The following is a 16695-nucleotide window of genomic DNA, read 5'->3' on the forward strand; positions in this document are numbered from 1 at the left end:
AATGTTCCTCTACCTGTTTGGTGGGCGGAGCCCAAATAGTATAATGTTCCTCTGCCTGTTTGGTGGGTGGAGCTCACACAGGATAATGTTCCTCTGCCTGTTTGGTGGGCGGAGCCCAAATAGGATAATGTTCCTCTGCCTGTTTGGTGGGCGGAGCTCACACAGGATAATGTTCCTCTGCTTGTTTGGTGGGCGGAGCTCACACAGGATAATGTTCCTCTGCCTGTTTGGTGGGCGGAGCTCACACAGGATAATGTTCCTCTGCCTGTTTGGTGGGCGGAGCCTAAATCGGATAATGTTCCTCTACCTGTTTGGTGGGCGGAGCTCAAATAGGATAATGTTCCTCTGCCTGTTTGGTGGGCGGAGCTCACACAGGATAATGTTCCTCTACCTGTTTGGTGGGCGGAGCCCAAATAGGATAATGTTCCTCTGCTTGTTTGGTGGGCGGAGCTCACACAGGATAATGTTCCTTTGCCTGTTTGGAGGGCGGAGCCCACATAGGATAATGTTCCTCTGCCTGTTTGGTGGGCGGAGCTCACACAGGATAATGTTCCTCTGCCTGTTTGGTGGGCGGAGCCTAAATAGGATAATATTCCTCTGCCTGTTTGGTGGGCGGAGCTCACACAGGATAATGTTCCTCTACCTGTTTGGTGGGCGGAGCCCAAATAGGATAATGTTCCTCTGCCTGTGTGGTGGGCGGAGCTCACACAGGATAATGTTCCTCTGCCTGTTTGGTGGGCGGAGCCTAAATAGGATAATGTTCCTCTGCCTGTTTGGTGGGCGGAGCTCACACAGGATAATGTTCCTCTACCTGTTTGGTGGGCGGAGCCCAAATAGGATAATGTTCCTCTGCCTGTTTGGTGGGCGGAGCTCACACAGGATAATGTTCCTCTGCCTGTTTGGTGGGCGGAGCCCAAATAGGATAATGTTCCTCTGCCTGTTTGGTGGGCGGAGCTCACACAGGATAATGTTCCTCTGCCTGTTTGGTGGGCGGAGCCTAAATAGGATAATGTTCCTCTACCTGTTTGGTGGGCGGAGCCCAAATAGGATAATGTTCCTCTGCCTGTTTGGTGGGCGGAGCTCACACAGGATAATGTTCCTCTACCTGTTTGGTGGGCGGAGCCCAAATAGGATAATGTTCCTCTGCTTGTTTGGTGGGCGGAGCTCACATAGGATAATGTTCATCTGCCTGTTTGGAGGGCGGAGCTCACACAGGATAATGTTCATCTGCCTGTTTGGTGGGCGGAGCTCACACAGGATAATGTTCCTCTGCCTGTTTGGTGGGCGGAGCTCACACAGGATAATGTTCCTCTGCCTGTTTGGAGGGTGGAGCTCACACAGGATAATGTTCCTCTGCCTGTTTGGTGGGCGGAGCTCACACAGGATAATGTTCCTCTGCCTGTTTGGTGGGCGGAGCCTAAATAGGATAATGTTCCTCTGCCTGTTTGGTGGGCGGAGCTCACACAGGATAATGTTCATCTGCCTGTTTGGTGGGCGGAGCTCACACAGGATAATGTTCCTCTGCCTGTTTGGAGGGTGGAGCTCACACAGGATAATGTTCCTCTGCCTGTTTGGTGGGCGGAGCTCACACAGGATAATGTTCCTCTGCCTGTTTGGTGGGCGGAGCCTAAATAGGATAATGTTCCTCTACCTGTTTGGTGGGCGGAGCCCAAATAGGATAATGTTCCTCTGCCTGTTTGGTGGGCGGAGCTCACACAGGATAATGTTCCTCTACCTGTTTGGTGGGCGGAGCCCAAATAGGATAATGTTCCTCTGCTTGTTTGGTGGGCGGAGCTCACATAGGATAATGTTCATCTGCCTGTTTGGTGGGCGGAGCTCACACAGGATAATGTTCATCTGCCTGTTTGGTGGGCGGAGCTCACACAGGATAATGTTCCTCTGCCTGTTTGGTGGGCGGAGCTCACACAGGATAATGTTCCTCTGCCTGTTTGGAGGGTGGAGCTCACACAGGATAATGTTCCTCTGCCTGTTTGGTGGGCGGAGCTCACACAGGATAATGTTCCTCTGCCTGTTTGGTGGGCGGAGCCTAAATAGGATAATGTTCCTCTGCCTGTTTGGTGGGCAGAGCCCAAATAGGATAATGTTCCTCTACCTGTTTGGTGGGCGGAGCCCAAATAGGATAATGTTCCTCTGCCTGTTTGGTGGGCGGAGCTCACACAGGATAATGTTCCTCTACCTGTTTGGTGGGCGGAGCCCAAATAGGATAATGTTCCTCTGCTTGTTTGGTGGGCGGAGCTCACATAGGATAATGTTCCTCTGCCTGTTTGGAGGGCGGAGCTCACACAGGATAATGTTCCTTTGCCTGTTTGGAGGGCGGAGCCCACATAGGATAATGTTCCTCTGCCTGTTTGGTGGGCGGAGCTCACACAGGATAATGTTCCTCTGCCTGTTTGGTGGGCGGAGCCTAAATAGGATAATATTCCTCTGCCTGTTTGGTGGGCGGAGCTCACACAGGATAATGTTCCTCTACCTGTTTGGTGGGCGGAGCCCAAATAGGATAATGTTCCTCTGCCTGTTTGGTGGGCGGAGCTCACACAGGATAATGTTCCTCTGCCTGTTTGGTGGGCGGAGCCTAAATAGGATAATGTTCCTCTGCCTGTTTGGTGGGCGGAGCTCACACAGGATAATGTTCCTCTACCTGTTTGGTGGGCGGAGCCCAAATAGGATAATGTTCCTCTGCCTGTTTGGTGGGCGGAGCTCACACAGGATAATGTTCCTCTGCCTGTTTGGTGGGCGGAGCCCAAATAGGATAATGTTCCTCTGCCTGTTTGGTGGGCGGAGCTCACACAGGATAATGTTCCTCTGCCTGTTTGGTGGGCGGAGCTCACACAGGATAATGTTCCTCTGCCTGTTTGGAGGGTGGAGCTCACACAGGATAATGTTCCTCTGCCTGTTTGGTGGGCGGAGCTCACACAGGATAATGTTCCTCTGCCTGTTTGGTGGGCGGAGCCTAAATAGGATAATGTTCCTCTACCTGTTTGGTGGGCGGAGCCCAAATAGGATAATGTTCCTCTGCCTGTTTGGTGGGCGGAGCTCACACAGGATAATGTTCCTCTACCTGTTTGGTGGGCGGAGCCCAAATAGGATAATGTTCCTCTGCTTGTTTGGTGGGCGGAGCTCACATAGGATAATGTTCATCTGCCTGTTTGGAGGGCGGAGCCCACAACGGATAATGTTCCTCTGCCTGTTTGGTGGGCGGAGCTCACACAGGATAATGTTCCTCTGCCTGTTTGGTGGGCGGAGCTCACACAGGATAATGTTCCTCTGCCTGTTTGGAGGGTGGAGCTCACACAGGATAATGTTCCTCTGCCTGTTTGGTGGGCGGAGCTCACACAGGATAATGTTCCTCTGCCTGTTTGGTGGGCGGAGCCTAAATAGGATAATGTTCCTCTTCCTGTTTGGTGGGCGGAGCCCAAATAGGATAATGTTCCTCTGCCTGTTTGGTGGGCGGAGCTCACACAGGATAATGTTCCTCTACCTGTTTGGTGGGCGGAGCCCAAATAGGATAATGTTCCTCTGCTTGTTTGGTGGGCGGAGCTCACATAGGATAATGTTCCTCTGCCTGTTTGGTGGGCGGAGCTCACACAGGATAATGTTCCTCTGCCTGTTTGGTGGGCGGAGCTCACACAGGATAATGTTCCTCTGCTTGTTTGGAGGGTGGAGCTCACATAGGATAATGTTCATCTGCCTGTTTGGAGGGTGGAGCTCACACAGGATAATGTTCCTCTGCCTGTTTGGTGGGAGGAACCCACATAGGATAATGTTCCTCTGCCCGTTTGGAGGGTGGAGCTCACACAGGATAATGTTCATCTGCCTGTTTGGAGGGTGGAGCCCGCACAGGATAATGTTCCTCTGCCTGTTTGGAGGGTGGAGCTCACATAGGATAATGTTCATCTGCCTGTTTGGTGGGCGGAGCCCACATAGGATAATGTTCCTCTGCCTGTTTGGTGGGCGGAGCCCAAATAGGATAATGTTCCTCTGCCTGTTTGGTGGGCGGAGCCCAAATAGGATAATGTTCCTCTGCCTGTTTGGAGGGCGGAGCTCACATAGGATAATGTTCCTCTGCCTGTTTGGAGGGCGGAGCTCACACAGGATAATGTTCCTCTGCCTGTTTGGTGGGCTGAGCCTAAATAGGATAATGTTCCTCTGCCTGTTTGGTGGGCGGAGCTCACATAGGATAATGTTCCTCTCCCTGTTTGGAGGGCGATCCGCAGCGACGGCCGTCATGCCCCCCCCCCCCGGTTCAATCAACGACCTTGGCGCCTGTTTTAGCCAATGACTAAGGGAAAGCGGGGAGGGAGGAAGCATCCCCTCCCCCCCCCCTTCTGGACAAGGGTGAAAAAGGTTGCGGCGCGATTGGACCGAGAGGAGAGTTTTGGTTGTCGGGATGAGCGCTGAGCGGAGCCCTGGAGTCTGATTGCGGTTCGCTGGTGCCTGGTTCTCTCATCGCATCTCGGCGTTGGCCTGGCTCGCCTGTGTCAGCCGAACCACACAAGGTGGACATGTCCATGTCTTTCTGGGAATCTGTGTGTGTTTGTCTGTCGGTGGGCCCGTCTTTAAGTAGTAAATTGTTAAGTGCCTTCACTGTACATTATTTGCCTTGCATCTCTTATTAGTCGCGATAACTCTGCCCTTACGTGCTTCCCTCCTTCCCCACCTCCTGTTAATAAATACCCTATTTGTTAAATGTATCAGCTCGTTTTTGTGTTTCTTTTATTGGTTTAACACGGTGCGTGTTGGGGAATTAGAAAGGCCGTTGTTGTCGTAGTGGTGTGCATTTTGGACCGACGGAAGCTCGGTGACCATCCGCTCGGGTCACGCACGGGTCGAGCCCGTTTGCGGCTCATCCCGTACGGGTGCCGTCGATGGTGTGAATACTCGGTAGCTCGCCACGTGGGTCTTGGTATTTTGAAGTTTGGCAAATAACCCTGTACCACGTGGTGGGATTATTGACGATTCACGGTCCGGTAAGGTACCCGTATCCTCAGAGTTTTCCGAAAGGTACCTTCTAAATTCCGGATGTTCGGCAGAGTCAACCCTACTGCTCCACCTAGCGGTCGTGCTCGCAGCCGATCCCTGGCCCTCAACAATATATCCTTTTAAATCAGAAAATAAAAAGAAATGGCATTGACAAAATTATTGACACCCTTGACTTAATATTTTGAAGCACAGCCTTTGGACGAAATTACTGCAGTCAAGCACTTCCCATTGCCATGAATGAACTTCCAACACCTCTCGACTGGCAGTTTGACCCACTCTGCTTGTGCAAACTGCTCCAGTTCCCAGATTTGAAGAATGCCTTCTCCCAACTGCTGTTTTCAGATCTCCTTACAGGTGTTCAATGGGATTTAGATCTGGACTCATTGCTGGTCACTTCAGAACAGTCCAGCGTTTTGTCTTGAACCATTTCTGAGTCCTTTTGAAGTGTGTTTGGGGTCATTGCCCTGCTGCAAGACCCATGACCTTCGACAAAGACCCAGCTTTCTGACACTGGGTTGAACATTGCAATCCAACATGCCTTGGTAATCTCCTGATTTCATGATGCCATGCACATGTTCAAGGCACCTAGTGCCAGAGGCAGCACAGCAACCCAAAACCATCATTGAGCCTCCTCCAAGTTTGACAGTAGGGAAGGTGTTCTTTTCCTTGAAAACTTCATTCCTTTTGTTCTCTGTAAAGAGAGATGATGTGCTGTATTTGGTCTACAAATAACAAATTTGGTCTACATTTTGGTCTTCAAATAATGCTGTATTTGGTCTACAAAACCTCAGGACATTCTCCCAGAAGGATTTTGGCTTGTTACCTGCACCAGCGAAGTTGAAGGAGGTCACGTTTTCACCCATTTGTCTGTTTGTCTGTGTACAGGATATCTCAAAAAGTTGTCGACAGATCCAGATGAACTTTTGTGGACAGGTTCGGTGTGTTACAATGATGAACTGGTTAGATTTTGGTGAAGATCCGGATCCGGATCCGACGACTAGAATTTTTAAAGTGATTCTTCACCAATGAGAGATCGGACCAAAAAGGATATACAGCACGATATCTCAAAGAGTTGTGGACGGATTCCGATGAAACTTGGTGGACACGTTGCGTGTGTGTATCACGGAATAAATGATTCAATTTTCGTGAAGATCCGGATCCAAGTCCGGATCTGATAATTTTTTTAAGTGATTCTTCACCATTGAGAGATGGGGCTCAAAAACGATATACAGCACGATGTTTCAAAAACGGAGGTATGCAGTCTACCGAGTGCTCTTCTAGTTCAGGTGTGTTTTGGCAAACACCAGCCGGGCTTTCTTACGTCTCTCTGTCTCAGCAGCGGGGTCCTCCTGGGTCTCCTACCATATAATCCCCTTTCATCAAGTTGGCAATGGATGGTGCGAGTTGAAAATGTCATACCCTGTGTCTGAAGGTCAGCTTGAATCTGTTTGCCAGTTGATCGAGGTGCTTTCATCCACCATTCGGACAATCCTTCGCTGCAATCTTCGATCAACTTTTCTGTTGCAGCCACATCCAGGGAAGTTGGCAACAGTGGCATGGGCCTTAAACTTCCTGATAACATTGCATATGGTGGACGCAGGAACATCAGTCTCTGGAGATGCATTTGTCGCCTTGAGATTGTCCATGCTTGGCTACAACCTTGTCTGACCTTCTCAGACAATTCTCTGGGTTTTTTTTTTGTTTTCTCCATGCTCATCGTTGTAAACACAGTGACACAAAACAGCAGAATGAATCCTTTTCTCCATTCAAACTGGATGAATGAGTGATTTTTATATTGCAGGCACCTACAACTCACCAAAGGTGAGTTCAATTCCAAAGTGAAGGAGAATCACCTGCTTGAAATCCAATTATTTCTAACAATTTCTCCAAGGTTGTCCCGACCATTTTAGGATTTGTCTCTGGAATAAGCTGAGAGTTAATAATTTTTTCAGCTTTTTAATTTTGTTCCACTGCAAACCAAATAAATACATGTGTGGATACCAAAAGATATTTTTTAATTTCAACAATTTTCTTGAAGAAATGGTGCGTTATTTGAAAAAAGTGCACGAGTGCCAATATTTTTGGTCACGACTGTATGTATATGATATTCCTTCCCGAAACTCCCTGTAGTGTCCATCTTGTTTTGCCTGTGTACCCCACCCTACCCCATCCCTATCCCTTCCACAGATCTCATGTCTCCGTTCCCCACTGTTTTTTCCTTCCCTCTCCTGCCCCTCTTGTCTCCTGCTCCCCTTGTTGTACGTTCTGTGTGTTAGCTCTCATACGAGCCTCGACAGTGCATACAAAAAAAAAGAAGTTAAACTTCACAATTGTAGGATATGGGGAGACGAAAATCCACATGAATTGCATGAAAATGAAAGGGATTCGTCTAATGCAGGGGTCTCCAACCTGCGGCCCGCGGGCCACATGCGGCCCCTTAGACGGATTTATGCGGCCCGCGGTGCCATATTAAATTTACATTATACTGCCAATTTGTCAGGCTCAATGATCAAAGCGTTCTGTAATTTTTATTATGATTTTGATTCATATTAGACAGATGTGTTTTTAACACGATTATTCATTTATCATATTCGTTGGCAAGAAAAATATATTCAGCACTAATTTTTGTTTAAATTTCTGCATATTAATTATTTTTATATTTTTTTCAGAATTTAGCGTCCTTTTTTGGGGTGTGGCCCTCCGCCCCTCACCACTTTGGTTTTGTGGCCCTCCGCCCAAAAAGGTTGGAAACCCCTGGTCTAATGAAACCATCTGGGATGCCATGTCACGTTCTCACATCTACGGACCCTGTTTCATTGATGAACGCATTGTTTGTTACCAGCATTTCGTACCTCAAAATGCTATGAGAGTTCTTTATTCCACAACTCCAAGAAAATCCCGACTTGTTACAAAGAGCTATCTTTCAACAGAATGGAGCACCACCTCGCTTTACTCGAATTGTTAAAGTGTTTTGAAATCAAACTTTCCCAGACTGTTGGATTGTTTGAGGAGGCCCCATGAAATGGCCCACTCGTTCACCCGACCGAACACTTTTAGATTTTAATCTCTGAGTTTTTTTCAAAAAGTATACTCCAGACTAGCAAACCGAGGGACCTTGGATAACTTAAACATCATATTATTACCTCCACCACCGAAGGTGAAAGAGGTTATGTTTTCACCCCCTTTCTGTCTGTGTGTCCATCTGTTTGTCTGTGTACAAGATATCTCAAAAAAGTTGTGGACGAATTCGGATGAAATTTTGAGGACAGTTTGGGTGTATGAGAAGAATGAATAGATTATAATTTGGTGAAGATCTGGATCCGGATCCGACGACTCGAATTTTTAAAAGTGATTCTTCACCATTGAGAGATTGGGCCAAAAACTATATATAGCACGATGTTTCAAAAAGTTGTGGGACGGATTCAGACGAAACTTGGTGGACATGGACGCATGACGAGAAATAATTGATTAAATTTTGGTGAAGATCCTAATCCGAATCCGGATCTGATAATCTCCTGAGTGATTCTTCACCATTGAGAGAATAGGGCCAAAAAAAAAATGTAGAAAATTTCAAAAATGTATTGGGCCCGAAATGTTCTCGTGGATCAGGCATTGCGTGGTGGAGGTACGTGCTCGACCGAGTGCCCTTCCAGTTGATGCTGTGTCATCCATCCCTGCAGGTGAGTTGGGAAATGTTTTCTCAGAATTTGAACACTGAATTAGATTGATTGTCGTGAATGATGGACTACATGTAGAAATTTATTAATAATTCGAGAATATCTAAACGATACAATAGCAAATGCATAAACCATAACTTACATGTCTCTTGCATGTAATCGTGTCAAATTTAGGTCAGTATCCCTAATAACAATAAAAGTTTTCAACGTTCTTTTTGGTATATCCATTTTGGGGCACCCTGTATATAATAATGGCCATTGCCGTCTATCTGTCTGTCCCACCCTGAAACTCGGAAACACTCCTCGGAGAGAAAAGATTCTTTCGTAAAAGTTGCTTCAAATTAATCCAAAACTACAGGATAATTATATATATATATTTTTCAATCAGACCATAAATTGAATCAGATGGCGACCAGGGTTGCGTCAGGAAGGGCATCCGGCGTAAAACATGTGCCAAATCATGATGCGGATCATACGGATGATCCGCTGTGGCGACACCTAACGGGAGCAGCCGAAAGAAGAAGAGAGAGAGAGAGAGACCATAAATTGAATCAGACCAGGTGGTGTTCTCCCAACTGTTTGCGACTTGCACCCAAGGTTCCCAAGGTGGAACCCAGGATTTTAAGAAGGGGGAGGGGGCAACAGACCGCTGCCTGAATCGCTTCTGAATTTTTTTTTTTTGGGTTGTTAATAAATATATAACCTCCCATTTTTGAGCTCTTTCAAATCGGTGCAAGAATAAAAAGGTTCCTTGTTTTTCTTTGTTTTTTTTTTAATGTCATGGTATTTTTGCCATGGGCTACTGACAGCTTGTTGAATATAAAAGGCAGGGAATCAGTCATATTGTTGCTGGCAATGGCTTGGATGGTTCTTCAATGTGATAAATTAAAATGATTACCGAAATTCAGCACCCGGGGTAGTATGCTTTGTTATGAAGCCAGGGGTAAATGTCTCATTGGAACTTTTGCATGCCAAATGCAATGTGGTGTGGAGCAGAGGTGCCCCCACCTCCGACTCACCAGCAACAGTGATTGTTTTGACACCGACTGAGTAAATATTTCACTTCTCTCACAGCACAGTTGTGTTGACGGTGCTCATCCTCTATCAGACATTCCTAATTCAGTAGTCATCACAGGACAAGTGGGCAAAAAGGTAACATGAGGATCTGGAAAGTTCTGGCCATTTAATTAATTAAATTTATTGATTTATTAATTTTTTTGTGTGCAGCATTTGTGGGGTACACCTGCTGAGAAGAAAGAGCCATGGGTGGAGGGGTTCGGGAACAGGTTTGGTACAGAACAGTTTGGCAGGAAGGAACGGTGCGAGAAAGCGAGGACGGTCAGGTGGCAGTTGGACGAGTGAACACGTCGATGTAGCCAGAACCACCTACTCTACAACCACAGCCAGGCACATAACCAACCAATTTTGGGCCCCACAAGTGGTGTTTCCACTGTATCACAGCTCAAGGGACTCCCTTACTTGCTGAAGCCAGGATTTGATCTTCATGATACAAGCTATGTCACTCCTTTGCCAAAGCATCAACACACCATAAATGTAATTGATTGAAGCTACAGTATGACAGTTTGGTCCAGTTAGCGAAAGAGTTAATAATAATATATAAAGTGAGTTCCCAACATGAACTTTCGTGTGTGTTCATCAACTGCGTCTTTTGTGTTTTGTTGCACAAGGGTTTAGGGCAATGTGAAATTCTATTACGATCAATTGCTCGTCAGAGTAAAGCATTCAAATTATCTTTGTGATTTATTGTTTTGATTGAAGGGCTTTTAATCTGTGCTTGTCGAAACAATCATACCATTCATACTGGTTGTAAAGCGGTTGTAAATACATGAGCCATCCATTCATCCATTGGGACCATACTCTGTGCAGAGCATTGATGCTGCCTAAGCGGTCTCCTGGACTGTTGGGCACAACTTACCTTTACTTAGGCGGTGTATAGGCTTCTGACAGCTCTGCAGAGCCAAAACAAAAACCCGGGTTACGTGCATCAAGCAAGAACATTACCTTCTGCTTATAATTCAAACCACCTCACTGTACTGGAAAATGTGGGGACAGGAATAGTGTACTGTAAATGGTGAAGACTTGCCATACCTGGAGGCAGTGCTGCATGATACATCTTTACATGGAGAATTTGCGTCTCCCCCCACCTCTGCCCCCCCCCCAGACCATCAGCAAAGAAAAAAACACCCCTATACTTAATTGGGTTCCTGCTGATCCTATATAGCAAGTCTGGTTGTAATTGGGCCAGAACTGGAGCAGGAGTAGCATGACAAACAAACACACAAACAAACACCAGTCCGTGAATTAGAGTAAGGAGAAGGGAAGAAAAGGGGGAAGTGATTGTGAATTTAACATCAGTCTTTATTTACTTTGAACATTGTTCTTGACAAACAGGGACAGGAACACACGGGCGTGATATGCCAAATGGCCTTCTCATGCGCCAAAGTTCCCTGTGTATCTTTGTGTAACGTGGTCAGAACGTGAAGAAATGGGGAGGGGAGGACAGAGAGTTGGGGGTGGGGGTGCATGGAGATGGAAGAGGGAGATTGAAACATTGAGAATTTGGGGGGGGATTGAGGTTTTGGAGTTGGGAGGGGTTGAGTACTTGAGTACTTGGGGTTTAGGGCAGTTGAGGACTTGAAGAAAAAAAGGGGAGAGGATGACGGAGTTGGGTTGAGAGAAGGAGTGCAAAGAGGGGATAAAGTTTGGATTGAGGAGTTTGAGGCTTTTGGGTGGGGGGGGGGGAGAGCTGATGACTTTGGGTTAGAAGGGGGTTTGAGGGTTTTAAGAAGGGGGAGGGGACCACAGAGTTTGGGTGTGGTGGTAGGGTGGGCCAGAAACGACAGAGTTGTGAGGGCGGTTGAGGTTTTGGTTCTTTGCAGTTTTTTGTGTCTTTGGGGTCTTTAACACTGGAACCGCCGGAGCAGTCATTTTAACTGGAAGTAAACGTTTTGTCTCTGACTGTGAGTGGAATTTTTATTGTTCAGTCTTGAGGCTCATCGACTTTTCATGATTCTGGGTGTTAAATATTCACACAAAAATTGACTTCCTGACCTCAACCACATCTGATTTATAGGCTGTTATACCTAAAACCACCACTGTGGTCAATTTGACCGTGAAGGAAATGTATTGCATAAAACACACAGGTTCAGCATTGATTAATTGTAATTTGAGACGTTATTATCAGTACATGTTTCGATGCCATTTCATCTCTGCGTGCCGAATCTGCGAAGCTGGAAGTGCATATAAAATCCCCAATATTTTCATTCATTCATGAAATTTCAAACAGTGTACAGTAAACCACCTGGGGCCCACCATTCCTTTATAACACCATGTCAAGAAACAGATTTTGTGATATGAGATTCTTGAAATTTGAGCAAAGATCAACAAGGTCTGAGAGTTTGCAGAGAGACAAATTTGTGCCGGTGTTCGAAGTCTGGAATCGTTTGAGAGATAATTGCATCCTTTGCTGTAAGCCTGGGAGCAACTGTTTCCCACGAAGGCCAGGTGTCGATTCATCCAATACTTGGCCAACAAACCAGACAATTTCAGAATAAAGTTTTGGCAGTTGATGTATATTCGAAGTATCTGCTGAATAGGGTTTCCATACCTGGGAAAAAGATGAGCACCGTCCTACAGACCAGACGTTGTCTAAAAAAAAAATGTGTTGCTACATCTTTTGGATCCTTACTTGAATAAGTGAAGAAATGTTACCAACAGACAACTTTTTCACCTCTCTAAAGTTTGCAGAGAAGTTGAAATCAAAGAGCACAAGCATAGAGGGCACGATGAATCGTGCACGGAGAGAAGCTCCCTCCTCGGTGAAGAACTCAAGGGCACAGCTCCGCACTACTGCCGTGATGAAGCACGGTGATACAACCCCAACTGTTTACCAGGGTAAGAGTACCAAGAATGTTTTGTTGCTCAGCACCTTTCTCCAAATGTAGAAGTGAAAGATAACTCCAAGAAGCTTCCTGAGACTGTTGCTTTGTATGATTCAAATGTGGAGTAGATTTTGTTGCAGCTTTTGTGTATTACTTAGTTTGGTGATTATTCCTTTCAGTGTGCTGGTTATGATGATGATGATGATGCTAAAACCGAAACAAAAGAAATCTCACTCCCATTGAAAATGAAATGACGTGTTGTAAATGAAGGCCGGCTGATGATTACTCCTTCGTCGTCTCTCCAGCGGTTGGTGAAGGAGGAAGGATTTATTGGTGTTGAGCCGCTGCGGTTTTAAAATGGCGTCGAAGATGGCAAGTAAAAGAGATCCGTTCATTGTCGTCAAGGTTGTTTAGCCAAACAAACGAAATCCACTTTGCTCAATAGTCTTGGGAATGTCGAACAAAAATCACTATTAAAATATTGACGTGTTGAGTGGCAAGTGAATAGGGATAAGAAAATGCTTGGAAGTAAAGGCACGCGAGCTTCGAACGTGTCGTGATGACGAGCTCTCGTTTGCACTGGCCTTCCAGCATCCCCTGCCTTGATTGGCTCTCTGGAAGGATGCAGCTGATTGGCTACTGGAGTTCACGTGTTTTCTTTATTACAAATATTGGCAAAAGAAAAAATAATTAATGAATTAATGAGTAAAGAAAAATTGATGAGCCACTCCACTTGGCATATGTTGGCTTTAGGCCTAAGTCACATTTGCTCTACGGCGAGGATACGGCGGCCGTACGCCCTCTGAATTGACAGAAACGTGCGGCGGCCGCAGAGAAACTGAGGTGGCCTCAGGGTGGCCCTACGTCTTTTGGCTATATTTTACAGGCTGTGGGGGTCGCCGTGGAATCATAACGTGGAGTTATAACTTTTTTCATTTCTACGTTCGCCGTAGCAATTCGACAAGCCGAAACAAAAGAACTGGTAAAAACAAAAGAACCCACTCGTTACCGTCCGTCTGGTCGCACGTTCGCCTTCGGGCCCCCTGCGGTCGCCTTGCGTCTGCCTTGAAAATTCTATGGCCGCCGCAGGGACGCCCTAAAGTCACCGTGCGACATCAAATCAAAGACCGTATGGCACCCCCACGTTTTCGGTCTCCACAATTTATAAATACGCCATGCGGCTCCCCGAAAAAAAACAACATATGTGACTGCTACATTGTGTGACCGTGGAAATACTGCGGCCGCCCTATAATTGCTAGTGGCCGTAGATTTTGTAGACCCCATAGCCGCCGTGGCAAATGTGACTTAGGCCTTACCACGGATCTCGATCATTATGTTCCCATACATGGTCAATGGTGTTCATGCCAGGACTCTTTGGTGCCCAAGGAGGACAGCTGTAGCCCACTTAGTCTCTTACAGGCAGAGAGGTTCTGGATGATTGGCATCATTATCCTACGATAAATGTGTTCAATCTGTTAAATGCATCGTGGCGAAAGTGGTAAGAGGGTTTCTTGCACACCGGTGAGGTGTTTCGCAGTATGGAACGAAGAGAACCTTTCACATGAAAATGAAATAGAGCATATTTACCATCCACTCAGAGAGTAGTTAATGCATTGAATGGTCTCCATGGAAAGGTGGTGGCAGCAGAAACAGTACATAGGTTTATCGTGGGATTAGATAGGTGCCTAAAAGCGTTGGGGGATTGATGATTGCATGGATGGTGTCAAGACTTGTGTGAAGCTTGGGTATGGATGAGTGATTGCATACATGTATGTAGTGATTGTGATGTCTGTGACAGGGTCTCATCAAAAGGTAATTGTGCTGTCATTGTTTGTTCTTTCCTCTCCCACCAACATGGTGATGTCCCTTTGCCTGCCCCACAGTTCTCCCAATTCCGTTTCCATCCCTGCACTCCACTTCCCACTCCCAGAGACACACTGCATCGATAAACTAGTACTGTAGATTGAATGAATGTGGTGTTGACAAAGCACAAGCATGATGAGTCATGTGACTTATCCTTGTGTCACAACTCCTTGCAATGCTTTGAAGAGGTTATTCGGTCCATCACACCTGTCGTGTCTATCATATTGTTTAACCGATTTGAATGCCATTGTGTCACAGTGAAGCTAACCTTCATTGACGGTTGGGTAAGGCACAGGTGGTAACAAGCAAAATAGAGCCCACAGCCAACAGGAGTCCGTTGTACTGCTGTGTTTACAAACAGTAAATTACATCGCTTGCCTGATTTCCAACTCCCATTGGATTCTCTTTCGACTCGCTGTCCATGAAGAAGCTCCCGTGCTGGTCATTAGGTCGGGAGGGCTCAGAAAGCTGGGTTTGCCTTGGACTCTTTCCTTCTCATCATCTATCTTTGTCTCTCAAGACTTGTGAGCACAGAAACAGACGGTGAAGGCAAATGTCTCATTAACAAGCAGTAGAAGGAAATGGGGGAAGGAGAGTTGGGAGGTTTGTTGAGGGGAAGGGGGGGCACAGATGGGACAGTGGTGCAGTTGATTTAAAACAAACCAGTTGACTTTTTCCAGCAACTTTTGCCGAAAACAGCCAAGTTCGAAAATAAAGGTTTAAATACAATCATTTTACGAAGATTGCTGGGAAGCTGGGATCAAAATTGTTCATTGATTTATTATTTGAAGGGCAAGAGGTGTGTGTTTTGTATACGTTGAAGCATGACATTCGGTCGTTCCAACCTGCAGGAGAATGATATTGGCAGCCATGTACAGCTGAGGATACTTAAAACTAGAACGGCACTCTATGACATCCGCGACATCAACCGATATATGCCTCCTCCGACATCATTACATCATTATAGATATTCGTACCATGTTTGATTTAAATCCTTTCAGCTGTTCTGAAGTATCACATTTTTACCTGACATGACCTCTGACCTTTGACCTTTTGATGCCAAAATCTAATCAATTCATCTTTGCGTCATAATATATACTTATAGCAAGTTTGGTAAAAATCCCATCACTGGGTCACAAGTTAGCATGGTAACAGAATTTTTCCTAATCGGACCTCTGGCCTTTGACCTTTAACCCCATAATCTAATAGGTTTATCTTCACATCATTACACGTACTTGTACCAAGTTTCACTTGGATCCCTTCAGCCGTTCTTAAGTGGTCACAGTTACGAAAACCTATCACGGATGGATGGTCGGACAACCGGACGAACAGACAACCGAAAACATAATGCCCTCGGTGACGTCATCAGCAGAGGCATTAAAAACAAAATCCAGGGTTAGATGCAAACTCATCCAATAAAAACAAAAGGAACTCAAAAAGTTATGCAGAAATTGTAAAATCCTTTCAAACACGGTTTCTCGAAGTTCTCAGTTAAACAGACTCAACACTGGATTATATGGCAAAGAACGGTTGTGCGAAGACGTTCTAAAAAGGGTTGGTTAGCACAAGGCAAATGAGCCAAAGGATTATGACTTCTGGTGGAAATTAATTGCATTGCCCTGCATACCAAACTGCACCACACCACAATTATTCATTGCTTCATGTCGTTAATGACTGCACATGGCTGGTCTGTGTGTGCTCAGCAGAGTGTGATGCTCATGCCAAGTCCAGGAGGCTGAATGTGCCCAAGTGTTTGCATTGAGGATGATGTGACCTGCTGCTGCCAAACGCCACGCCAGGTATCGTTGGGTCGAATACTGCTTCCTCGGATGAAACTCGAATAACTTTTCCTCCCTTGCGTGTACTTTCTTGAATTATGACCTCGAAATAATAACTTATGTATCACCCTGCACGTGATCAAAATTCTGAATTTTTAGCGATGCTGTTTACCAATTGTAGCAAAGACTTGTATATTGTAGCGGACTCGGTCTCCCGGATAGGTGACAGAACGCTGGAGATTAACTTCCAAGACACCGAGTAGAGGCGTTTTGCGCATGCACGGAACTCCGCGTTATGATGAAGTTATGATTGAATTTGGCTGTCCGGTGAGTTTGGCATCAAGATTTGGTTTTTAGGAGAATTTGGCTCCGCTGGAGGGCGATTCCACACCTAAATATCCAGAGCAATACTGCTTTTAAACAAAAGAGGTTAAATGAATCATAATAATAAGGATGGGCAACCACAATAAATGA

General features: G+C 46.0%; 1 long non-coding RNA gene across 3 annotated transcripts in view; it reads left to right on the forward strand.

The window, feature by feature from the left end:
• Nucleotides 1–16695, forward strand: part of LOC147022043 (uncharacterized) — a 135098-nt gene that overhangs the window by 60250 nt on the left and 58153 nt on the right. For 2 of the 3 annotated variants that reach the window (XR_015060618.1, XR_015060619.1), the window contains 2 exons: nucleotides 12440–12593; nucleotides 16147–16242. This is a non-coding gene — a long non-coding RNA (uncharacterized LOC147022043). The remainder of the gene's footprint in view (nucleotides 1–12439; nucleotides 12594–16146; nucleotides 16243–16695) is intronic. The other variant, XR_015060620.1, reaches the window with a different exon arrangement.

This window comes from Eptatretus burgeri, chromosome 8, assembly GCF_056783735.1.
Source record: "Eptatretus burgeri isolate ZD-2024b chromosome 8, Ebu_testis_v1, whole genome shotgun sequence".
In the NCBI taxonomy this organism is placed as follows: domain Eukaryota; kingdom Metazoa; phylum Chordata; class Myxini; order Myxiniformes; family Myxinidae; genus Eptatretus; species Eptatretus burgeri.